At 42.8% G+C, this 26,860-nt stretch overlaps 1 protein-coding gene across 2 annotated transcripts in view; it reads left to right on the plus strand.

Moving 5' to 3' along the window:
• LOC126252941 (glycoprotein-N-acetylgalactosamine 3-beta-galactosyltransferase 1-like) overlaps positions 1 to 26,860 on the plus strand; it is a 508,856-nt gene that overhangs the window by 100,630 nt on the left and 381,366 nt on the right. Inside the window, exon 1 of one of the 2 annotated variants that reach the window (XM_049953944.1) lies at positions 21,083 to 21,318. The exons of the other annotated variant lie outside the window; for it this stretch is intronic. The gene's annotated coding sequence lies outside the window, so the exon portion shown is untranslated. Of the gene's footprint in view, positions 1 to 21,082; positions 21,319 to 26,860 lie in introns of those variants that run through there. 2 annotated transcript variants of the gene reach the window in all.

Raw genomic sequence — 26,860 nt, forward strand, 5'->3', positions numbered from 1 at the left:
TGACGCAGAGATTTTCTTGACCTCCCTCTGTAGAGCTTGTCTCCGCCTTAAGTGAGGTGGAGGGATGTGACTCAGTACAGGTAACCAGTGGCATGGGGTTGACTTGATGGAACCAGTAATGCAGCGCATTGTGTAGTTAAGTTTTGTGTCTACCTTCTTCACATGTCCACTTTCCAACCAGACAGGTGCACAGTACTCGGCAACAGAGTACACAAGACTGATGCCAGCTAACGATATGCTTTTAGATATGGGTTGTAAACACAGATTGCATTTTAGGAGGCTCTGACTACCGGAACCCAATTACAGGCTATCTAGAAGACAGTGGCTTAGTTGCAGCTAAAAATCTGTTATCTGTTTCTTCTTGCTTTCGGGATTTGAAACTTGTGTGCTTCATACTTACTTCTGTCTTATTCTATTTCAGTGTATACGTTCTATGTGTTATAAATGCCGAGAATAAAGCAGTTTAACACCAAACCGAGGTTTCAAGGCAACCAGTTCAAAGAGACACTGAATAATACACATATTTGGTTCAGCAGTCACTACAGAAATTGACCGGCCGCTGTCGCCAAGGGGTTCTAGGCGCTTCAGTCCGGAACCGCGCGACCGCTACAGTCGCAGGTTCGAATACTGCTTCGGGCATGGATGTGTTAGTTGGTTAGGTTTAAGTAGTTCTAAGTTCTAGGGGTCTGATAACCTCAGATGTTAAGTCACATAGCTGGCCGGTGTGGCCGAGAGGTTCTAGGCGCTACAGTCTGGAACCGCGCGACCGCTACGGTCGCAGGTTCGAATCCTGCCTCAGGCATGGATATGTGTGATGTCTTTAGGTTAGTTAGGTTTAAGTAGTTCTAAGTTCTAGGGGACTGATGACCTCAGAAGTTAAGTCCCATAGTGCTCAGAACCATTTTTTTAAGTCACATAGTGCTCAGAGCCATTTGAACCAACCACTACAGAAATTGGGTGCATTGGCATAATTACACTAACAAGCATTCTTTGCTGTTAAGGAGGCAATTAAGCCTAAATAAAGGGATGTGGCAAAGACAAATCTTCTTAAGAGATATCTCCATAGAGTCTCACAGAATTACAACGAAAGCTTCAAGATCTGCATACAGGAGTGAGTACTGAAAACTGTATTTGTCGATCAGGCAATGTTGAAGATAGTGTAATGGACCAAGTAATAACTTTCAGTGAGAGTGCAATTTCTAGGATCAGATATCCAGACCAGAAGGAATATAATTTCAGCACTAACAGTTATTGATGGGCTATGAGTAACCGAAGCGGAGAGAGCTTTAGAGGGTGCTGCCAATGAGGCTAGGACAAATAAAAGAATGAAGAGAAAAAGCATGCAGGATAAAGAAAAGGTGACAACAGGAATATGCAGCTTGAATGTTCTAAAATTACACAGTGGTAATTTAATAGGACGGTATATCATTTTTTGCGATTAACCAGAAAATGGAATTTTTATCATTCAGGTACAAGTTTCTCCTAATTGGCAGAAGCTAACCCTTTCATACCATCTTGCCACAATTGCGTACATTAACTTTTACTGTGTCTTACCTTCAACAGAAGTATTTTTCCCCGAATGGTAGCCTGAGGTACATATTTGTGAGTGTTCAATCCTTTCATCGTGCGCAAGTGCTGCCATCTGTTGGGCATCTCTATGAAACTATCAAAAAGTCAATTAGCTGTGCGCAGCACCCCACGACCACCAGAATACACAGTTTTGGCTGGTTCGCTATATTCCACTGTATAACTGAATATTGTTATTGTTATTTTGCGTGGTAATATTGAATAATCATTTTATTGATTGTTTCATAACCAGTTATTTTTGTCCATAAAATGAAGCCAAGCGTACGAAGTATGTTTTGGAAATGAGCACACATTTTTATATAAATTATGCATCTAAAATCATTAAAAAAAATCACCTAAGAGCATTACTACATAAAGAAAACTTTTCCTTCCTCTAGGAAAGAAAGCATGTCTGAATGGGTTAAATTCACCAAAATTGGCACGTATAATTAGAATGACCTTCTCTATCTCCCTTTCCTAAAATTCTAAAATACATTGTGATGTCTGTGATTGTTGATCTAAAGATTTAAATATATTTTTTACAAATCTGTATCAGAAGAGGAAATTGGAGGCATAACATACTTCCCTGAATCTTTTCTGTAGCCTGACTGTTTTTTTGATCAGTGCAGTCAGCGGTACGATAGAAAATGGTACTTCAGTTAAACACGGTTTTGTTTTTAGCTTTTTATAAATATTGTTTCCAACATCAAAATATAATAAATATCTAACTGATTTTCTCAGAAATGCTTTGACTAGTAACTCTGACTGTACAAATTTTGAGCTACCTATGCGGCGGTCTGAGAATTCCAAAAATGCATCCGGTTCAGGGACACTTTCCCCTGAGGAGAGAACGGTGCCGCTCGGATATTTTGAATTCCATTGGCAAAAAATTCCGACGTAGAAAACTGTCGACCATTGTCTGAAACAATTCTTTGTGGCTATCCTTCTAAACAAAATACGAAACGCGTGCTTGGATAGCTCTAGCGCTAGTAGTCAAATGCAGTGGAGTGACAGAAGAAAGTTTGCTGGATGCATCTATGATAATCAGCCATCTTGTGTTCCATAAAGGACCAGCAAAATCAATATGGATACGGCGCCAAGGACTGTCAAGTCGAGACCGCTTAAAAAATCTTGGTGCAGTGCCGTCTGATGGTTCACGGATGCCCGGCGACGGGCGATCTTCAGTCCGTTTATCCAGCCCGAACTATGTGCAACGCTGATGCACTAGATGTATAGTTGTGATTAATTCTAGTGATTCCGCCGATGTCCTTTATGTAATAGTTGCAACACGTTTTGTTGCAAAGATTTGGGAATCAGCACTCGCGTTTGTTTATTAGACAAATGCTGTAAGATTACACCATGCTGAAAGGAGAGGCTGTCACGTTGTGTGTGGTATTTGCGAACTGCTGCCTCTTGAGATCGATTTCGGATTATGAGGCCAACCCATCCGAATTTAGTTCTTGAGCCTTCATAGTGACTGATCTTGTTGAGCAGCCTATGCGGTACGAAGAAAATCACTGGGATAATCTTGCAGTGCATGCGAATCACATTGATCAATTTGCAGACAGAAGATTCTGATGCATGAAATTCCTCATCACTTCCCATAGGTAGTCCGCCCCGATAGCTGAGTGGTCAGCGCAGCGGTCTGTCGCGCCAAGGGGCCCAGGTTCGATTCCCGGCTACGTCGAAGATATTCTCCGCTCAGGTGCTGGGTGTTGTGTTGTCCTCATTATCATTTCATCATCATCAGTGGAAGGCAAAGGGAAACAACCACTGGAATCACTTCTCTAGCTGCTCATGCGGTGGACCTCTCTGACGGGGCTTCCCTCATGACAAGGCAGAATACAAAGTAAGTCCCATATGTAAGCGACGCAGACTGCCGACGTTTGCATGCTGTGCCGTAGGGCGATAAAGAATTTTGTATTGGTAATTGGAAAGAAGTAATAACCAGTGTTGCAGATTGTCTGCTGCACGACCAGTTGCTTTTGCTGGATGAAAAAGAGCAATCACAAGGAAAAATTTTCTACCATACAGATGCTGACGAAATTTTAGTAACACCATAAATTGTGGCTAAAGCTTCCTTTTCCAGCTGACTGTAGTTGACTTGGGCCTTGTGCAGCCTCTCAGACACTAGTGCTACGGAGCGTTCCATGTTGTGAGAACAATCTGCCCCTATTCAATGTGACGATGTGTCAACTGCAAACGCTATTGCTTTTTGCGGATTGTTCCGCTTTCTCCAGTCCCTTTAAAAGTAAAATTTTTACGCTGGAGGCGATGAACTAGACCGGCTACTTGTGCAAGAGACTACGAATTTTTGGAGACAATTATGTCATCTAGATTATTTGAATAGGACTGAACTTTTCACGCAACATGTTCAAGAAAGCAATAAAACCATACAGGAGAAGTGCTTCCGATACAAGATGACGTGCGTGTTAACCGCCGCAAAGTTTTGTGTTTCCTCTTTCTGGAGAAGCTGAAGATAAACATCGGCTAAATCAAGTGTCGAAAAGAATCGTCGACCTGGATGACCTAGGTCCATGAACTCGTAAATACGTGGAAGCCGGAGGGAATCAGACCCTGTTTAAGCTTTAAATGTAGCTTTAATACCTGCACAAAGTCTGATTTTCAGAAGGGGAGATGCCCATTGACTTACAGAAGCACGTTTCAAAGCTACGATTTGTTCTAATCTGTTAGGTTCAGAAGCAAATTCATCGTGAATAGCTTTAGGTGTCGAACGAGCATGGTAAAAGAGCGTGCTAGACGAAAGTACAGCTTAGATTTTGCATTGTCCCTGAGCGTAATGTGCGCCTGAAAATTCTTTACATATCCGTGTGTTGTCGAACAAATGACCATATTAGTTTAGTTTTAGTTACGTCATGTTCCGTAAATCATTTTCCCAATTATTTTATCGATATGATGTGGAACAAGTAAGATTACAAGATATATATACACACATGAATAGTGTTAATATTAATATTACAAAAATTTTTAGTTCTACACATGCAACCAAATTTTGAGGTACAATTTTTTTTTACAACTTCTGAAACAGAAACTCGTCCATGGAGTAGAAGGAGTTGTCCAAAAGAAATGATTTTACGCAGGATTTAAAACTTGATCTGCTACCTGCCAGACACTTTATGTTGTTGGGCAAATGATCGAGGATTTTTGTTGCTGAATAATGTATTCCTTTTTGAGCAACTGACAGCTTCAATAACGGATAGGAAAGGTCATTTTTCCTTCTAGTGTTGTACGTACGAACATCACTGTTCTTCGCCAATTGAGATGGATTATTTGCAACGAATTTCATTAGCGAATATATGTACTCTGATGGTGTGGTTAAAATACCTAACTCCTTGAAAAGGTGCCTGCATGATGTCCTTGGGTGAACACCACTAATTATTCTCACTGCTCTCTTTTGTGCAATCAATACTTTATGTCTACGTGGTGAGTTACCCCAGACACACAACTGATGAACTCTCGCATGGGGCAGTTGCGTATCAGCATCACGCACATTGTCCTGAATATCTAAGCCAAATAAATCAAAAGCATCCACGGCTGAAACATTGGGACCAGAACGTGACTGAACAACTGTGAAAGGCGCTGATGTAGCAGTATTTTTATATTTTGTTTGCAACTACACATTCCAACAACAGATATTCTTTCGCTGTTATAGGCCGTGAGGTGTAGGCGTCATATTTGCAGCTGAGGGCGAACGAGTTGTTCATAAATATTAAAATAATAATGAGCGAAGCACCAATATCTAACTGAAGTGGTACAGATTAATTGAAAATCAGCTGTCAGGCGACAGTTTGCGGTTTGTCCTATGAATGTGGTCATCCATGGTGACTTTCGGAAGACTGTCTTTGCCTAAACTGTTACTGACAAAGCATTCAGCTTCACGTCTGTTAGAGAAGAGTTGGTTAGAATGAGGCAAGATTTATGCTATGCATTTCGCTGTGCGATTACATTGCTTTCGCCCACGGTTTGCCAGTAGGAGTGACAGAGTGACAGATCGTATTTATTTCCATTTTCTCGAGTGTTGCCTGGAACAGAATTTACTTTGCGTTGCTTTTCCATGCACATTTGCTGTGTTTTTCCCGATTGATGGCAGTGTCGGCATTCCGCTTGGTGGGGAAAGCACTTTTTGTGTTCATGCGTCACACAATATTTCACACAAGACTTCAGCAGCTTGTAACAAGCCGAGGAAGCAGCTGCGCATCCCGCGCTGTTTTTACGCTGTTGCTTATAGCGGCGGTTGTCGCTCGCCATGCAAAACTGGGGCCGTTGCGGGTTATCCGCAGTCAGCGTTGCAACAGGCACATTAAAGTCAAGTGCTGCGAAGTCTTGAACCTCTTGAGCTTCGATAACTTTAAGCACGCCACTGAGACCGGGCCTGCGATGCTTCAGAATCTCAGCCCGCACTTTGTTATCAGCAAGGTTATGAATAATGGCATCGCGAAGCACTTCATCTTGAAATGAGGCTCTACAAGGGCAGTTAAATTTACGGTTCCTAATCACGCCCCTGAGTTCAACGATCAGTTCCTTCTAAGACTGATTATTCTGATGCGATATACGAAAAAATTTGAAATGAGCAGGAGCTACTTGATTCTATGCTTCGAAGAAACCTTCTAATGCTAGGGTAATGTCTTCATAGGGTAGCTTTGGGCTCTAACAGAGGGAACACTTGATACACAGTCGAAAAATATGCACAGCCACCCACAAAAAAAAGAGCTTCGTGAGCCACCTGATACGTCGTATGTAGTGAAGTGTCGTTCTGGCTGCAGGCGGTTCTCTGTCCAGTCCTCTTGTGCGTCAAAAGAGCGGAAGGGTGCAGAAGGCGACACGTGGCCACTCACATTCTGTGCTTCAGCCGTTGGTGCTTGCTGAATTTGTTCTGCTTCCACCAGTCTGTCAACAGCTATTAGTAATGATCCAGTTTGTTGACTCTGATTCAAAATGGTTCAAATGGCTCTAAGCACTATGGGACTTAACATCTGAGGTCATCAGTCCCCTAGAACTTAGAAATACTTAAACCTAACTAACCTATGGACATCACACACATCCATGCCCGAGGCAGGATTCGAACCTGCGACCGTAGCAGCAGCGCTGAAGAGCCTAGAACCGCTCGGCCACAGCGCCCGGCTGTTGACTCTGAAACTGATTAAGTGCAGTGAGGGATTGCTCCCCAGAAGTTGCCACTGCATACACAAATTAAAGACAATTCAAATAGATATGAGTTCTATACACAAAAATTTATGAAATATTTAACGATATGCCGAACACTGTCAACCTGAATAAGAGACACATCGCCAATAGGCGGAAAAATCATACTCGTCGCTAGTTCATGCCTGTTGTGTCGGTAGTGGAGATGGCCAATAAACTTAGTCAGACAGCTGGAAGAAGATAACACATTAATAGCTTTATTCCCACTATGTACACTTAATAATAGAGGTATACATACTTTCAATGTGTTATATTCTTCTGTGGCGCTGAGTTATAACAAATAGTCTTGAAAGCTGATAGAATTGCGTAAGCCACTGAATATTAGTAATATTTAGTAGCATCTTTCCCTGTTGACGCAATGTCCTCACTGCCGTTTTCTGTACTAATAGCGGTAAGTATATGCAGGGTGAGTCAGGAGAAAAGGTACAAGCTTTGAGGGGTGATAGTATCAGTGATTCTGAACAAAAGAACTTCATATGGACATAGGCTGAACCTACCTAACATCGTGACATTAAGGATTGTAAAGGCCGGCCGTTGTGGCTGAGCGGTTCTAGGCGCTTCAGTCCGGAACCGCCCTGCTGCTACGGTCGCAGGTTCGAATCCTGCTTCGGGCATGGATGTGTCTAATGTCCTTAGGTTAGTTAATTTTAAGTAATTCTAAGTCTAGGGGACTGATGACCTCAGAAGTTAAGTCCCATAGTACTTAGAGCCATTTGAACCATTTGAAGGATTGTAAATGAAAATCAAAAACAAATATTCAGTCTAGAAATTGTGTTTTACATGTAAGAGACCAAAACATTGTTTTACTTACCCATGATAAACAACATTTAAGAAATGAAAAACTGTTGAACTTGTAAGATTTAGTAACCAAAAGTTTCGGTACAGCTTATATAATTCTGTGACACTATGTGCTTAACTTCGTGATAATGTGCTTAATTCCGTGATAATTTTCTTTTGGATTTTTAAAGCTCACTTAATCCATTCTTCATTCATTTTCAGCATCGGTGTCACTGTCACTGACATTTGGACAAATATTACGCGTAAATACGTAGAATGAGGTGAATCGATGGACTGACAACTTTCATGGAACCGACGCAGCTTAAAATAACACTGAATTCGAGTACTTTTACAGCTGTAGCTCTCTTTACAACTGGCGCACATATAATTTATTTTGTTCTTTGACTTATGTTTTTGCTTGGACACTGATTTCACTGTGCTACAATGGTTATCGGATTATTGGCTTAACATTCAGACCAAATCCTTTTTCTGAATTTGTATTATGAAATTAACTAACTTAACTTCCAGTTCACTCGTAAGGGTCAGCGGTCTACCCGTTTTGACAATGGCTACATTGTGTTCGTCGCCATCACTGCCGTCTACACAGTCTTTTAGAATACTCCATGGAATGGAGATATACTTAGCAGCTTTCTATATCGACCACTTTTCTCCCGAAACCTTGAAGCGCTCCACGAATTCATCAATTGAACAGGATTGCGATGGAGCCATTGTTTCTGAAATGGCCGCAAACGGAAGAGTTATTGCCGGTTTCCTTAAGCGAATTATACGGTAATAAGCCATTTAAATCCAACTATGATGAATAAGATTATAAGTACGTTCCATTGGTAATACAACTGCATATACACTGAAGAGCCGAAACATTATGACCACATATTAAATAGCTTGTTTGTCCGTCTTTGGAACGAAAAACATTACTGATTCCGCGTATCAGGGATCCGGCTGTTTGTTGATAGGGTTGTGGAAGTACATACTATTAGATGCCTCAGCACAAGTCACGTAATTCGCGTAAATAACAGGCCGCCGATTTGCATACGCGGTGATGGCTTCCGATAGCGACCCGGATTCTGTGAAACTGATTTACATCAGGCGAATTTGCTCGCCGAGACATCAAAGTGAGTTCACTATAACGCTCCTCAAACCACTGTAGCACGTTCTGGCTCCAAGACGTAGAAAATTATACTGCTGAAAGATAATATCGCCGTCGGAGAAGACATAAAGCATGAAGAGATGCAAGTGGTACGTAGCTGTCAGCGTGTCTTCGATTTCTGCCACAAGTCGCATGCAAGCGCATGAGAATGTCTCCCATGATCCCACCAGCCTGCGTCCGTGGCGCGCTGCACGTTTCGATCCACCGTTCACCTCGATGACAGCGTTTGTGGAGACGACCATTGACATAGTCCTGCAAAAATGTGATTCACCAGAAGATCCGACACGTTTCCATTGATCAACGGTCGAATCCCGATGGTCCCGTGCCCACTGCAATCGTAACTGACGATGTCGTTGGGTCAACATGCGAACACTTAGGGGTTCTCTGCTGCGGACTCCGTGTTCAACAGTGTACGATAAACAATATGCTCCGAAACACTTGTGCGTGCACCGGCATTGTGCTCTTTCGGCAGATATGCCACAGATGACCATTCTCCTACTTCTCTGAGCAGATAAGTCTCCGAATCTTACGTTCTGTGAAGAGTCGTGAACGTCCAACCATTTAACATCTAGTGATACTTTCGTTGTCCTTGTACCTCTTTCCGTAGATGCTCACGACAGTAGCACGTGAGTATTCGAGATACTCATTCACAGGCTCTGCATAATAAAATTCTGCCCTTTGTCAAAGGCGCTTATCTCAATGGATTTCCTTAGTTGCAGCTAGAGTGATCCCCCGTCCGTGTCTGCTCCTCTTACATACTTTTGTTACCGCCTCACGTGCCGCAACGCCACCAGGCGGCATCCAGCGGCTCGGTGAGCAGTGGTCGTAATGTTTTGGCTATCAGTGTAAGTTTCTGACTAAGTAGTTAACAACTTTCCTTAATGAAACTGTATTGCAGGGAGCCGGCCGGGGTGGCCGAGCGGTTCTAGGCGCTACAGTCTTGAGACGCGCGACCGCTACGGTCGCAGGTTCGAATCCTGCCCCGGGCATGGATGTGTGTGATGTCCTTAGGTTAGTTAGGTTTAAGTAGTTCTAAGTTCTAGGGGACTCATGACCTCAGAAGTTAAGTCTCATAGTGCTCAGAGCCATTTGAACTATTTGCATTGCAGGACCAACGCAGCGTTACAACGTATTTCCCTCCACATAACGAATAATAAACTACCTGCTCCGAACACAGCGTTCATTCCAGCCCAGAATGTCTTTCCCGTGTAAACACATTCCTACCATTTGCTGAGGGCGGTTGGAACTGTGTGTAGAAGGCCTGCCTTAATTAAGAACAAAGAATGTGTCTGATAACACGAAATAAAATGTGCCAAGCAGGTAAGTTTACCCTGTGCCCTACTCTGAAGGGTTTGCGAGATAGAACACTGAGCCGCGCACGGCTAGCGTTTATCCCATTTATTGTTTGTCATCTTCTATTACGGTACTGCCGCCTCGTTTTCTTGTTCCATTTTCCAGAGCGCAACTATACGATTATTCGAGACGACTTTGCAGATGGTGTAGATTGTTCAGAGCTGTTCATTGTGAATGAGGAGAGGCGGAAATTTGATGAATTGGTAAAGGGTCCTTGCGGGGAAAAGTAAACGGATACAGAAAGCGAAGCGGAGTGCATGGCGTTCCCGGATCTGAAGGGACGTATAGAACTTGGATGGGGTGACGAAGCTTTGAGTACCGCTGCTTAAAAAAACGCGCTGGCCATTCGGAGTCGCACGCAGTGCGGTCAGGTGATTTTAGCGTTCTCTGATGGCAGTCACCTCTCGGACAACGGCGAGGGAAGATAGAGCTAGCACATCCTCGGCGCGTTTTCGGGAGGTTCCAAGGTGCCGTCTCCCCTCTAGCTGGGAGCAGCAGGCAGCGCGCAACGTGCGTTATCATCCCTGAAGTCGATTACGAATGCGACTAGAGGTAAGAAACTGAACGAGTACATGATTCATGTTGCGGGCTGCATACTTAGCAAGTCAAGGCGCCGCTGTTAGTTCTTAGAGGCTTCCTTGGTTCTCACTGCAGTTCCACAAGAACGGCGAGTCTGAGAACTAAGGCGCTGCGGTCACTTCGTACTCGTCGAACTGTTCTCTCTTGCTGAAGCGAGCGGGATTGTAAGGATAGTCGTGACTTGTCAATACGTTAGATGAATATAAAGCCTTGCTGCTGCAAAGTAGCACTGGCAAGGCGAAATTACCGACTGTCGGGATCAAATGGTCATTAACAAAGCTGTGTTTCGTGACACTGTGGAGAGTGTAAGACGAAATTTAATTGAAAATACTCAATTGCAGGTGTGTTCCATTAGATAAAAAGTGTTATTTGGAATAATTTTCATGTTGTAGCCCATGCTTCTTGTAGCCCATGCTTCAACGAAAAGCACACAAATTTCGTCCAGTGTGAACAAAATGGCTGTATTATTGTTAATTCCACCTCACCATGAGGAAATGTGAGTGTCCAATGGACACAGAGCAACGTCACCGTTATATTCCCGCGACATAAAGTTCTCTGTATCTGTATTTGTTTGGTCATGAAAACTTGCGTTGATAGACTAACAACGAGTTGTGTACAAAATTAATCACCGTTCACAGACGGCACCTCTTCTTCAAGGGATGTTTTCTGGTACTGTTGTTACAGACTCGGTAAAGCCTCGAAAGTGTTATATGTCAACGTAATTGTTAGACATTCTCTGAATACATATTTTACACATATTGTTGGGGCGACCTAACGTTGTATTACGAGGATAATCCTAATAGTAAGGTATCCTTTTTTTTTCAAGTACATAGACCTATTTATTTCTACAATGGTTCACATTAGTTTACAGCCTGAACATTTAGCTATTTTTCGACATAATCACCATTTCTGTTGATCCATTTTTGTAGACGCTGTGGTAGTTTTTGTATGCCCATGTCATACCAGCTCGCCACTGTGCTGTTCAGAAAGCTATGAACCTCTTCTTTCACCTTACTTTTGGGATTACCCTCGTACAAAAGAGGTCAAGACCGCTTGCTGTGAAACTATTTTCGACAGTAACTAGCTGTCATCCTCAGATTCTCACATATCCCAGGAATATAAATACACGTCAGTCTCGTCGACACAGTGAGAAGGTCATCCAGTTATAATAATACAGCTCCACAATGGTTTGTCAAATATGTAAAACATGCTAAATATGGATATTTTCTTTCACATGTTTTATATGGTTTATAAATCAGTGTGCAGCAGTATTATTATAACTGAAGTATGTTCTCAATCTGCCAATGAGACATGTGTGTTTACACTTCTGGGAGATCTAATGACCTGATGATTAAAGATAGTTATTGTTGAAACTGATCAAGGAATAAACTAGTTCACAGCAAGCGATCTTAGCTTCTAATATTATACAATTCTCAGGCCTAAACATAACAATATTCACTGCTAGCCGATCAGTCATCATCATTTTATTATTATTATTATTATTATGTGCGATTAGACCCTGTTGGATCGCTCAAAGCTTTTTGATTTTTTCCCTTTCTTTCCACACTGCTCTCATTTTTTTTTGCATGGGCTATCTTATTTCCTCTATCCATTTTGGTCCTGCTTTTTTCGGAGCTTCGTTCTCTGGCTTATCTTTCCATCTCTCAACTCTCTGCTTAATTACCTTCCTGTCCAAAATATCTGAATAATTGATCTGAGCTTTTTGTAGGTACTTTTTGACCTCTTGTACCCAGGGTATAGTTTTAAATCCTTCTAAGAATGTTGTGCGTACGTCTTGTTTTGGGAAGCCTAGAGACGTGCCCATAAAATTTTAATCGCTTTTTTCTAGTGTCTGCTGCAAGGCTGGACAATTTCTTAGTTGTTTGACGAGATTGTAGTCTATAGGCCTCACCTTTTATGTGGACTGTCAGGGTTTCACTGGCATACAGGACTTCTGGTTTTAATATTGTATCATAGTGCCTAATTTTAGTGTTTTTGGACAAGCATTTTTATGTACACCTTGTAGGTTCTTCCATAGGCTCTCTCTAGTTTTTGGAGGAATCATTGGAAACATTGGACAAAAAATTATAAGCTATCATGATTCGTGAAAGTCCTTGCGACATTTCAGCTGGCCCTTGAGAATGACTATACAACCGAAATCATGATTGTGTGGAAATAAATGAATGGTAATGTACAGATTAATGGCGGAAATCTCTTCCATATTGGTTGTGTATATAGCGTGAATACCGCGAGTCCGTGATTATACTTGTGAACTTGTATACTCGCTCTCCTGTCTGAGCGATTCCACTCTCTCGTACCCGACAGCAAACTCAGGTGACGACGAGTGGGCAGCGGTGGAGACTCACGAGCCTACAGGCACACAGAGACGACGAGTGAGAAGATGACGTCACAGCAGTCGCGGCCGAGTTTAAAGCGAGTATACGATGATCAAAACTCGACCCTACTTTCTCAAGAAATTCATGATGTCAGACGAGACCCACTTTCATTTATTGGTCTACGCAAATAACCAAAACTTTAGGCATTGGGCGCCGATCAATCCTCATCAATTGCATGAAAGGCCACGTCATAGCGCAGAAGTTATAGTTTTGTGTGTCGTGTCTGTGCAGGATGTTACTGATCCGTACTTTTGAGAATTATGCAGGTGGCACTGTTACAGTAACATCACATCGATATGATGTTAAGTTGCAACAGTTCGAATGCAAAAACTGCATCATCACAGTATCCATATGCAGTCGTTATGGTTCAAGTAGAACGGTGCAGCCGCTCACAGAGTCAGAACGTCCCTGACAGCCTTACGCTGAACGTTTCCGGAGTGTCTCGTATCCCGCTTTGATGATGTCAACTAGCCCAGTTTACCGGATTTTTTTTCTGTGATGATTTCTAAAATACAAAGTGCGCTAACACGCTAATAATTATTGAGGACTTGAAAAATCATCCACACCGAAATTAGGGCCATAACAAGCTATACTCTTCGTAAGGTTGTGGCGAGTGTGAGTGTTCGTGCCGAAAATTGCATCGCCAACAATGGTGGACACATAAAGGACATAATTTATAAAAAGTGACATGACTACTAAAAAAGGGAATAACGCAGTATGAAGTCTTGTTCTTTCGGATGTAATGTTCATAGGTAGCTGTATATCTTCATGGTTAAATAAGAAGTTTAAAATAAGTCATTTTTTTTCTGCCACACTCAACTTGTGTTCTCTTATGCAGAATTCTAATACCGCTACCGTTGTTGATGTAACACACAAAAGTAAGCTTTGCTTGCAATGTGCGATACCTAGCAGCCAAAACTCTTCATTTGCTTACGTTGCAGCTGCAAGCACAGTATACTGACGATGAGCCTGCTACGGATCGTTCGCATTTGACATAGTTTTGTTATGTTCTTACATACATCAACAAAAGTTTTCACCATCCCTTTAACTGAAAATTAATAGAACAGAACACAAAAATTGGGTCTGAGGCATGCATAGTTTATTTGAAATGTGTTCAGATCACCAGATGAAAAGAACAAATAGATCAGTAACAACGAAATCGTCTATTTCCCATGGGAGGTTTTTCTTGCATCTAAGCAATGGCAATACATAGCGGAGCGTTCACTTGCTCGTAAGCAGGCTTGAATCCTCCGTGGAACACTATAGATGAAATCATCAATCCAGACCTGGTCCAAATTGACCCGATCTAGGATGGTGATTCCGCGTAAGTCACGAAAAATACGGGGGCGTTGTAGACGTGCAAAAACATCTCTTTTCAATCCCTCTCACACCTATTCGATTGAGTTCATGTGTAAGGAACAGGCAATCCAATCCATTCTTGTGACCCTAGCGTTCTGAAGGGACGTGTTCACGAGAACACCACGATGAACACGCAAGTTATCATCCATCGAGATGAAATTGTCACAAAAATATTGACGATAAGACAAATGGTTCAAATTGCTCTGGGCACTATGGGACTTAACAGCTGAGGTCATCAGTCCCCTAGAACTTAGAACTACTTAAACCTAACTAACCTAAGGACATCACACACATCCATGCCCCAGGCAGGATTCGAACCTGCGACCGTAGCGGTCGCGCGGTTCCAGACTGAAGCGCCTAGAACCGCTCGGCCACTCAGGCCGGCTGACGATAAGACACCATTGCTGGTTGCAGAATCTCATCCTTGTACCGTAGAACAATGAGATTGCCCTCAGCAACCACGAAAGGTGATCTGTGGTCCCATGCAATACCACCTCAGAATATCACTCCACTACCAGGTTGTTATACATGTGGGACACAGCGTTGGAAGCGTACGGTGCCACCGGATTGTCTCCAAACAAGTTGTATGCTATTATGAAGGTACCAACAGATCGGAATTAGTCCGTAAACAAAACCAAAGGCCAATCCTGGCTCGTCCATTTTGCATGATTTCTTGCACATTTGTAACGGAGTCCGCGGTGTTACGGTGTGGGCAGTGTGTCAGAACTCTCCATTACATTGGTTAAATATTACCTTGAGTAGCGAAAACAGTATAACCAACTAAAGGCTATTCTTTGCATTGTGTAAGATTCTGCGAATCTCTATGGCAACAAATAAGCACTCAGATATCGATAGTAACAATCTGAGGGCGAAACGTGGGAGCGCGATTCTAAGCATCGTTGTGAGACGAGGTTTGTCTGCGAGAGTAAAATTTCAATAGTATTGGTCGAGAGTTCGGAGACAGAAGACGTGTCACGCTGCCCTCACGTCGCTGATGGCAGATCTTACCACACTCAATGCCTGATTTCATTTATATGGCCAGAAGGCATTTAGATGGCTTAATTACACTTGAAAATGGAATTGAAGGTAAAATTGGCAATCATAGTGTCCCCCCCATGAACCATGGACCTTGCCCTTGGTGGGGAGGCTTGCGTGCCTCAGCGATACAGATAGCCGTACCGTAGGTGCAACCACAACGGAGGGGTATCTGTTGAGAGGCCAGACAAACGTGTGGTTCCTGAAGAGGGGCAGCAGCCTTTTCAGTAGTTGCAGGGGCAACAGTCTGGATGATTGACTGATCTGGCCTTGTAACACTAACCAAAACGGCCTTGCTGTGCTGGTACTGCGAACGGCTGAAAGCAAGGGGAAACTACAGCAGTAATTTTACCCGAGGGCATGCAGCTTTACTGTATGGTTAAATGATGATGGCCTCCTCTTGGGTAAAATATTACGGAGGTAAAATAGTCCCCCATTCGGATCTCCGGGCGGGAACTCCTCAAGAGGATGTCATTATCAGGAGAAAGAAAACCGACGCTCTACGGATCGGAGGGTGGAATGTCAGATCCCTTAATCCGAAAGGTAGGTTAGAAAATTTAAAAACGGAATGGATAGGTTAAAGTTAGATATAGTGGGAATTAGTGAAGTTCGGTAGCAGGAGGAATAAGACTTCTGGTCAGGTGACTACAAGGTTATAAACACAAAATCAAATAGGGTAATGCAGGAGTAGGTTTAATAATGAACAGAAAAATAGGAATGCGGGTAAGCTACTACAAACAGCATAGTGAACGCATTATTGTGGCCAAGATAGATACGAAGCCCACGCCTATCACAGTAGTACAAGTTTATATGCCAACTAGCTCTGCAGATGACGAAGAAATTGAAGAAATGTATGATGAAATAAAAGAAATTATTCAGATAGTGAAGGGAGACGAAAATTTAATAGTCATGGGTGACTGGAATTCGAGTGTAGGAAAAGGGAGAGAAGGAAACATAGTAGGTGAATATGGATTGGGGGTAAGAAATGAAAGAGGAAGCCGCCTGGTAGAATTTTGCACAGAGCATAACTTAATCATAGCTAACACTTGGTTCAAGAATCATAAAAGAAGACTGTATACATGGAAGAAGCCTGGAGATACTGACAGGTTTCAGATAGATTATATAATGGTAAGACAGAGATTTAGGAACCAGGTTTTAAATTGAAAGACATTTCCAGGGGCAGATTTGGACTCTGACTACAATCTATTGGTTATGAACTGTAGATTAAAACTGAAGAAACTGCAAAAAGTTGGGAATTTAAGGAGATGGGACCTGGATAAATTGACTAAACCAGACGTTGTAGAGAGTTTCAGGGAGAGCATAAGGGAACAATTGACAAGAAAGGGGGAAAGAAATACAGCACAAGAAGAATGGGTAGCTTTGAGGGATGAAGTAGTGAAGGCAGCAGAGGATCAAGTAGGGAAAAAAGACGAGGGCGATTAGAAATCCTTGGGTAACAGAAGAAATATTGAATTTAATTGCTGAAAGGAGAAAATATAAAAAATGCAGTAAATGAAGCAGGCAAAAAGGAATACAAACGTCTCTAAAATTAGATCGACAGGAAGTGCAAAATGGCTAAACAGAGATGGCTAGAGGACAAATGTAAGGATGTAGAGGCTTATCTCACTAGGGGTAAGATAGATACTGCTTACAGGAAAATTAAAGAGACCTTCGGAGAAAAGAGAACGACTTGTCTGAATATCAAGAGCTCAGATGGAGACCCAGTTCTAAGCAAGGAAAGGAAAGCAGAAAGGTGGAAGGAGTATATAGAGGGTCTATACAAGGGCGATGTACTTGAGGGCAATGTTATAGAAATGGAAGAGGATGTAGATGAAGATGAAATGGGAGATATGATACTGCGTGAAGAGTTTGACAGAGCACTGAAATACCTAAGTCGAAACAAGTCCTGGGAGTAGACAACATTCCATTAGAACTACTGACCGCCTTGGGAGAGCCAGTCATGACAAAACTCTACCATCTGGTGAACAAAATGTATGAGACAGGCGAAATACCCTCAGACTTCAAGAAGAATATAATAATTCCAATCCCAAAGAAAGCAGGTGTTGACAGATGTGAAAATTACCGAACTATCAGTTTAATAAGTCACGGCTGCAAAATACTAACGCCAGTTCTTTACAGACGAATGGAAAAACTGGTAGAAGTGGACCTCGGGGAAGATCAGTTTGGATTCCGTAGAAATGTTGGAACACGTGAGGCAATACTGACCCAACGACTTATTTTAGAAGCTAGATTAAGAAAAGGCAAATCTACTTTTCTAGCATTTGTAGACTTGGAGAAAGCTTAGGGCCGAAACAGAGACACTGACACACCACAACATGTCATGTCCTTTAATCCAGTAAATTCCGTTGCACAAGCCGGATTCTGTATCATTTGTAAATTCTTATTCAAATACGAGTGTTGGAACTTTAATAGTGGCAACTATATATTTACAGTCCGTACAAAATAGATACGTGTTTCAAAGTTTTACTGACCTTAAAAATGAAATGATAATTAAATCAAGACGCTAAGCTGCCGATAGGCGTTGATATACATCAACGGGGACAGTTAAAATTGTGCGCCCCGACAGAACCCGGGATCTCCTGCTTATATGGCAAACGCTCTATCCATCTGAGCCACCGAGGGCACAGAGGACAGTGCGACTGCAGGAATTTATCCCTTGCATGCTCCCCTTGAGACCCACACTCTCAACTTAATGTCCGAAAGAACAGATACCATCTTCATATAGTTAAGACTAACCAGCCATTGACATGTGCGAAAGAACAGATACCGTCTTCATATAGTTAAGGTTAACCAGCCATTGACATGTGCGAAAGAACAGATACCGTCTTCATATAGTTAAGGTTAACCAGCCATTGACATGTCCGAAAGAACAGATACCCTCTTCATATAGTTAAGGCTAACCGGCTATTGACCTTCTTCTGTGCGGATGCACATGCATTGCCCGAACTCTTACGGGACTCGGTAAGATTGTCTACCCCGAGTAATGAGTGTAAAGGGCATGGGCACTACGAATGTAGTGTGTGGACATTAAGTTACGAATGTGGGTCTCACGGGGAGCGTGCAAGGGATAAACCCATGCAGTCGTACTATCCTCTGTGCCCTCGGTGGCTCAGATGGATAGAGCGTCTGCCATGTAAGCAGGAGTCCCCAGGTTCGAGTCCCGGTCGGAACACAGATTTTCAACTGTCCCCTTTGATGTATATCAATGCCTGTCGGCAGCTTAGGGTCCTGATTCAATTATCATTTCATTCTAGAGACCTGCACGGTCACCGATGGTATCTGTTCTTTCAGACATGTCCGAAAGAACAGATACCATCTTCATATAGAGCTTCAAAGTAATCACCAGCATTGTATATAACCCTTTGCCAGCGATGTGGAAGTCGTAGGATACTCTTAGCAGTGCAAGTTGTGTTGACAGTTCGAGCGGCGTGGTCTATTGGCCGACGAATTTGTAACAGTTCTGAAGCGAATGCCGTGAAGTGTTTCCTTCAGTTTAGAAATCAAGTTGAACTCACGAGGGCTTAAGTCAGGTGAGTGCAGTAGGTGGTATAGCACTTAGCAGCCTCATTAGTCAAACAAATCAGTAACAGCTTGCACTGTACGTGCTTGAGCATTGTCCTGTAAAATGATGGTCAGGTCCTGCAGAAAGTGTTATCACTTCTGTCTCTGTGCTGTTCATTTTTGGAACACAACTTACAACCAGTTTAGAAGTGATGACACATTCTGCAGAACCTGACAATCATTTTGCAGGACAACGCTCAAGCACGTACAGTGCAAGCTGTTACTGATTTGTTTGACTGATGGGGCTGCTACGTGCTATACCACCTACTGCACTCCCCTGACTTAAGCCCTCGTGAGCTCAACTCGATTTATAAACTGAAGGAAACACTTACGGTATTCGCCTCAGCACTGCTACAAATTCGTCGGCCAATAGCCAGCGTCGCTCGAACTGTCAACACAACTGGCACTGCTAAGAGTATCCTGCGACTTCCACATCGCTGGCAACGGGTTATACACAACGCTGGTGACTACTTTGAAGGTCAGTAAAACGAGCTGTAAATAAATAGTTGCCACTATTAAAGTTCCAAACCTCGTATGCAGTCAGATAGCTTAGGTATTCATTGTTACAGGTTCATTTGCAGTTTTTCATATTAAAATACGCAGTCAGATAGCTTATCTAAATGTTACTTTTCAGTTTTCCATGTAACAATTTGTCGAGGGCTTAAATGACAGTGAAACTGACACTAGTACAACACACACACAGTGTTACGCAGGTCAGATTCCGATTATTGATAGCTTAGGTTGCTTATCGTGTCCATTTTTACGGACGAACATAGGATCTATTTGTTGTAGGTAAGTTACAACGGTATACGACGTTACGCTCGCCTTGGTCGTCGTGAATGGCGATAAACACCATGCAATCGTCTGCAAACAGTTTGATGCGATAGGCTCTTCGAAAGCCAAGCTTCCTTTCCGAAAAAAAGGTCGCAGATATCGCTCATCCTGTGTACCTGTCGAACTTGGACTGCCTATGCCGAGTAAATCCTCAACACTGACCATCAAATGGAACCAATTCCATCGCCGCACCACATCACTTTGACTCCGGTGTACACGTCGAGCAGCATCTCTGGTTGACAATCCTACTGCTCGTATGTGAGGATGCGGGCACTGTCATTGGTCACAAATGTCCTTCGTGGCCCGCCGGTGTGGCCGAGCGGTTCTAGTCGCTTCATTCTGGAACCGCGCGACCGCTACGGTCGCAGGTTCGAATTCTGTCTCGGGCATGGATGTGTGTGATGTCCTTAGGTTAGTTAGGTTTAAGTAGTTATAAGTTCTAGGGGACTGATGACCCATAGTGCTCAGAGCCATTTGAACCATTTTTTTGTCCTTCGTGGCATGACGGATATTCACTCTAAGGTTCTACAGACGTCTCGTTCGTTCCTACGTGCGTTTTTTCTTTCAGCTGAAATGCCTCAGTCCATTTGTGTGGCGCTCTACCCGCAAGTAGCGCTCACAGTAATTATGTTTATATTTACAAAGAACATCAGGGATTGCCTTATGGACCGTACGGTAACAATCACTATAGCAACACGATTGCACGACGTACGGGGATGGTGTAAACTTTTGTTGGTGTGTGTATTGCGACGGTGCCTACAGTGGCTACAAGTTTTTTACGTTTTGTTTACTAGTTTAGGAAGACAAGTATGTTGCCCTTTAGCTGCTTCTCAGGTTATGTACGTAAATGCTACTACCAATACTGTTGTATACCATCGCAAAACTCTCATTAATAAGTTTGCACATACGTTTTATCTTTTCTAGATGCTTTCGAAGATCACATAGAACGAAACCGGTCATAAAAGAAAGAAAAAAATTCGAACTAAGACTGTTTTAAATTCTACAAACTCTGCTACCAGCAGCTGTATTTTAGGCAGTACTATCGAAAGAATCGCAGCGTGCACGATCTGGCTTGTAAAATAGCTGACTACTGGCCAAGCGGTGCAGGTCGGCAGCTCGGCGGACCTTGTACTCGTCGAAAACTGATATCTCCGTCTTACACAGCAAAAGCTTGGCAGATGCCGCGGCGGAGCGGCTTTCACGATATGACAGCGCTTAACGGCCAGCGGCATAAAGACCGCCTTTCAGTATTCGCAAAGTTACCTCGGGTTGTGATAGTTTTTGTGTGCTCCCGTTCTCTTTTGCTCAGAGTAGCTTACAGTTTCTGAAGTTCTCATAAAGCCCGCGGGACGCTTCCAGCAGCGCAGACGTCGATGTAGTAGATGTGACGATTGGAGATACCTTAGCCGGCACATGAAGAGACTGATACTATTTTGAAGCTGACAGGTAGGCTTAGCAAGCGCCGCTTTTGCTGAGAGTTGCACTTGTCGATCTAGTTAGCTGCACATCTACATCTTCGTGATTACTCTGCTATTCACAATAAAGTGCCTGGCAGAGGGTTCAATGGAACACCTTCAAGCTGTCTCTCTACCGTTCCACTCTCGAACGGCACGCGGGAAAAACGAGCACTTAAATTTCTCTGTGCGAGCCCTAATTTCTCTTATTTTATCGTGATGATCATTTCTTCCTGTGTAGGTGGGTGCCAACAGAATGTTTCCCAATCGGAGGAGAAAACCGGTGATTGAAATTTCATTAGAAGATCCCGTCGCAAAGAAAACCGCCTTTGTTTTAATGATTGCCGCTCCAATTCACGTATCATATCTGTGACACCATCACCCCTATTTCGCGATAATACAAAACGAGCTGCCCTTATTTGTACTTCTTCGATGTCATCCGTCAGTCCCACCTGATGCGGATCCCACACCGCACAGCAATACTCCAGAATAGGGCGGACAATCGTGGTGTAAGCAGTCTCTTTAGTAGACCTGTTGCACCTTCTAAGTGTTCTGCCAGTGAATCGCAGTCTTTGGTTTGCTCTAGCCTCAATATTATCTATGTGATCGTTCCAATTTAGGTTATTTGTAATTGTAATCCCTAAGTATTTAGTTGAATTTACAGCCTTCAGATTTGTTTGACTTATCGCGTAATCGTCGGAGACAGAATCTGCTGCTGATTTACGTTTCTGTTCGCGTTTGATGATTGGTTCCGTCTGAGATGAAGGAAATAGAAAAATTAGTTGTCATTGTTGGCTGGGAGACCGGAGAGGTAGGTTCAGTCGCCTAATCGAGAGGGTTATCTTCCTCTACCAACAATGCTTTTTTCTGGCCGTGTGTGAGAGCTGTCTTAAACGTTTGTCAGCATGGAGATTATTATCCACCAGTTGTCGAATATGTGTGATTTAGTCTACACGTTTCGATACTACGTTATCCCATTTTCAGGGTTCTGTAAGACAAGGAAACATAACTGATTACTTCTCACTACTGCGGATGGTAACATACATGTAATGGAAATCTCTAAATTACCGAGTACGAGGGGCGTTCACTAAATAATACAACACAATTTTTCTGAAAGCAGGTTGGTTTCGTTCGTGATTCCAGTTCACCATATTTTTCCGCACTGTTTTGACTACACACTCTGTTTTTCGAAATAATCTCCGTTCAATGCGACGGCCTTACGCCACCTTACTGGGAGGGCCTGTAGGCCCACATGGGTCTGTGTTTAGAGCGTACCTCCGTTTCAGACGCCAATTTGGAGGATACATATAACACCGCCACCTATTGGTACTTCATGAAACAGTATGGGCTGAAGCGGGAATATTCCACGGGAACTGGCCAAGAAAAAAGTTGTGTTGCAGAACGACCTTCGTAGATCTACGCACCTTACAATTAATGTGGCATAACGTACAGTCAAAAATAATCTACATCTACATTTATACTCCACAAGCAACCCAACGGTGTGTGGCGGAGAGCATTTTACGTGCCACTGTCATTACCTCCCTTTCCTGTTCCAGTCGCGTATGGCTCGCGGGAAGAACGACAGCCGGATAGCCTCCGTGCGCGCTCGAATCTCTCTAATTTTACATTCGTGATCTCCTCGGGAGGTATAAGTAGGGGGAAGCAATATATTCGATACCTCATCCAGAAACGCAGCCTCTCGAAACCTGGACAGTAAGCTAAACCGCGATGCAGAGCGCCTCTCTTGCAGATACTGCCACTTGAGTTTGCTAAACATCTCCGTAAAGCTATCACGCTTACCAAATAACCATGTGACGAAACGCGCCGCTCTTCTTTGGATCTTCTCTATCTCCTCTGTCAACCCGACTTGGTACGGATCCTACACTGATGAGCAATACTCAAGTATAGGTCGAACGAGTGTTTTGTAAGCCACCTCCATTGTTGATGGACTACATTTTCTAAGGACTCTCCCAATGAATCTCAACCTGGCACCCGCCTTACCAACAATTAATTTTATATGTTCATTCCTCTTCAAATCGTTCCGTGCGCATACTCCCAGATATTTTACAGAAGTAACTGCTACCAGTGTTTATTCCGCTATCATATAATCATACAATAAAGGATCCTTCTTTCTATGTATTCACAATACATTACATTTGTCTATGTTAAGGATCAGATGCCACTCCCTGCACCAAGTGCCTATCCGATGCAGATCTTCCTGCATTTCGCTGCAATTTTCTAATGCTGCAACTTCGCGAAAAGCCGCATGGAACTTCCGACACTATCTACCAGGTCATTTATATATATATTGTGAAAAGCAATGGTCCCACAACACTCCCCTGTGGCACGCCAGAGGTTACTTTAACGTCTGTAGACGTCTCTCCATTGAGAACAACATTCTGTGTTCTGATTGCTAAAAACTCTTCAGTTCAGCCACACAGCTGGTCTGATATTCTGTAGGCTCTTAATTTGGTTATCAGGCGACAGTGCGGAGCGGAACCGTATGGAATGCCTTCCGGAAGTCAAGGAAAATGGCATCTACCTGGGAGCCTGTATCGAATATTTTCTGGGTCTCATGAACAAATAAAGCGAGTTGGGTCTCACACGATCGCTGTTTCCAGAATCCATGTTGATTTCTACAGAGTAGATTCTGGGTTTCCAGAAATGACATGATATGCGAGCAAAAAACATGTTCTAAAATACTACAACAGATCGATGTCAGAGATATAGGCCTATAGTTTTGCGCATCTGCTCGACGACCCTTCTTGAAAACTGCGACTACCTGTGCTCTTTTCCAATCATTTGGAACCTTCCGTTCCTCTAGAGACTTGCAGTACACGGCTGTTAGAAGGGGGCAAGTTCTTTCGCGTACTCTGTATAGAATCGAATTGGTAGCCCGTCAGGTCCAGTGGACTTTCCTCTGTTGAGTATAAAATAATAAGGAAGCAGCAAACATGCATTGTAAGACACAGAAGATAGGTATGGTGTCTATTCTGTCGGACATGCTTGTCCGAAAGAGCAGACACCTTACCTCTATAATATACGCGCCTGATGGCACATCAACTTTTCAGTACAGACACACATTAAGACTGCAAGCGAAGGGGAATAATGGACAGGGGATACTGCTCTGTAGTATGCGGCATATGGAGATTTGGGTCGGCCGAGAGAGATGCTTGGACAGACGAAGCGGTTAAAGGCAACCGCTCGCGTAAAGCGAGAAATCCGTGATAGAATCCCAGTCCACCACAAATTTTCATCTACCACTACTGAGTTGTATCAAAGACTCAATGTAGCAGAAGTTGGAAATTTCTTTCGTAAGGTATAGATGACTCTTCCTTGCACTTCTCGAGGTGACGCATAGCACTCATTCACGGCTACGTTTACGAAACAATAGTCCACTGTCACTCAGCTACCAGAGACTGTACTATGTTGTATCGTAAACAGAGCTATGTGTGTAAGCTACACGCTACGGTGAGATGAAGGAACTGTGTTTATATGTCTGACGACACATGTTGCAGCTTGGTCGGCAAACAGCGGCTCGCGAATCACATGTGGCTCTTTGGCGCCTTGTTTGTGGCTCTTCTACAACATACCACGCGCGGGCGAGCACGTACAGTGCGAGTGAAGCTTAGTGGCCGATGTGCAGGTTTCCGGCCTTAGCGAGTCTATTTCGATGTTGTTGTAGGTGAAATTACCATTCTCTCTCGGGACTCAAGCCGCTTTTACTACTTCGGAAGTGAGGGTGAGTAATGCTTCGAACTCAGGCCTGTGAGATAATTTTTACCGGGCTGAATTAATGCAAAGTGGAGAAGCGTAAGGATCAGTTCTATTGAAGAGTGTGGAACTTTTTCCCGTGAAGTATGAAAACATGCTTACGGGCGAAAGGAGAAGACAATTATGTTGAAAATACACTAACAAGGGATCATTTGGAAAGCGATTTTATAAGAATTCTGAGTCGGAAATGAGTGAAACAGATGATGATAATGACGTTCGTTATTTCAAAACATTTTGATCAATTTTGATACGAGGAAAGCTTTTCGCAACAGGTTTCAGAAATTTAGAAATTGTCAAGTGACGTTAGTTTTGTTTTAAAAAAAGCTTTGTAATGGTTCTGTAACAGAATTACATTTTTCTGCCTTCAATATTGACACTAGAAGCTTTGAAATGGAATTGTTGGCTTTAAAACACAAAGAACTGTGAAGCTCGAAATTTGACCATCTTTGTGCTGAGATAAAATATCGCGGAAAAACGAATGTGAGCTTAGTTCACAGCACAAGTGTTGTGCTTTGAAAAATCTAGAGAAGGAAGATCTGTTGATTTTGAACACCTGGAATATGATTCCTGACTTATATAATCAGCTGAAAAACTAGCATTTGCTGTGCTTTCATTATTCTTGGTCAACATATTCATGTGAAAAATCATTTTGTAGCGTCAAATTTATCGAGTGAAAATAGAGAAGTCGTCTCATTGATGACAGCCTGGTATCGTGCCTAAAACTAAAAACAATAACATACAAACTTACCAAAACACAAACATTGGTATTTGTCAATCATTGTCATGAATTAATTTTTTGGATACCTTACGATTTAACTTTATCAATAAATAATATTGTTGTTAAGTACGATATCGACTTTTACTCAACGTACCTGTAATTTAACTAAGCTTAAAACTTTAAGCAAAATTTATTAAGTTAATTTTAGCGAGTGTTGCGGAATGAAAGGAATTATAGTGTCGAATACTTCGAAAGGTGTGTTAAGATGGTTTCTAAATACATACAAGATGAAAGAAAAGAGATAGTCGAAACAAGTATACAAGGTGAATATGGATGGGAGGGTTAAAAGGGATCGACCTCAGCCTATGTACCTCACGACCTCAGTGAATGTACCTCATTCGCATTCAGGACATTTTCAGCAAAGTCAAATTTAGGAGTATCATTATTAAGTTCGAACCCCAGTCTACCTACCATATACCGAGCGAGGTGGGGCAGCGGTTAGCACACTGGACTCGCATTCGGGAGGACGACGGTTCAATCCCGCGTCTAGCCATCCTGATTTAGATTTTACGTGATTTCCCTACATCTCTCCAGGCAAATGCCGGGATGGTTCCTTTGGAAGGGCACGGCCGACTTCCTTCCCCGTCCTTCCCTAATCCGATGAGACCGATGACCTCGCTATTTGGTATCTTCCCCCAAACAACCCAAGCCAACCCTACCATATAGTTCAAACAATTTGACTCTCAAAAGAAATGTCAATCGTTGTACACTTGGTACTTGGCTCTATTGACTGATGAGGATGCCGACCACTGTCCTCAGAGCACATTAATTGTGAGATTTATAATACCAAATGACAATGTAGACATATTTTCATTTCGTATATGCTGTTTTGCGTAGCAATTAGAAGTAATAATTTGAGTTTTCTTGTTTTATAGAACATGATGATGGGACAATTCAGCCCCAAAGCGCGCTGTGTCAAATAAATCGCACATTTTCAACAACTAGTGCGTAATAGTCTCCGAGTTGATATCGTGATATAGTT

The sequence above is a fragment of the Schistocerca nitens genome, chromosome 4 (assembly GCF_023898315.1).
Source record: "Schistocerca nitens isolate TAMUIC-IGC-003100 chromosome 4, iqSchNite1.1, whole genome shotgun sequence".
In the NCBI taxonomy this organism is placed as follows: Eukaryota; Metazoa; Arthropoda; class Insecta; order Orthoptera; family Acrididae; genus Schistocerca; species Schistocerca nitens.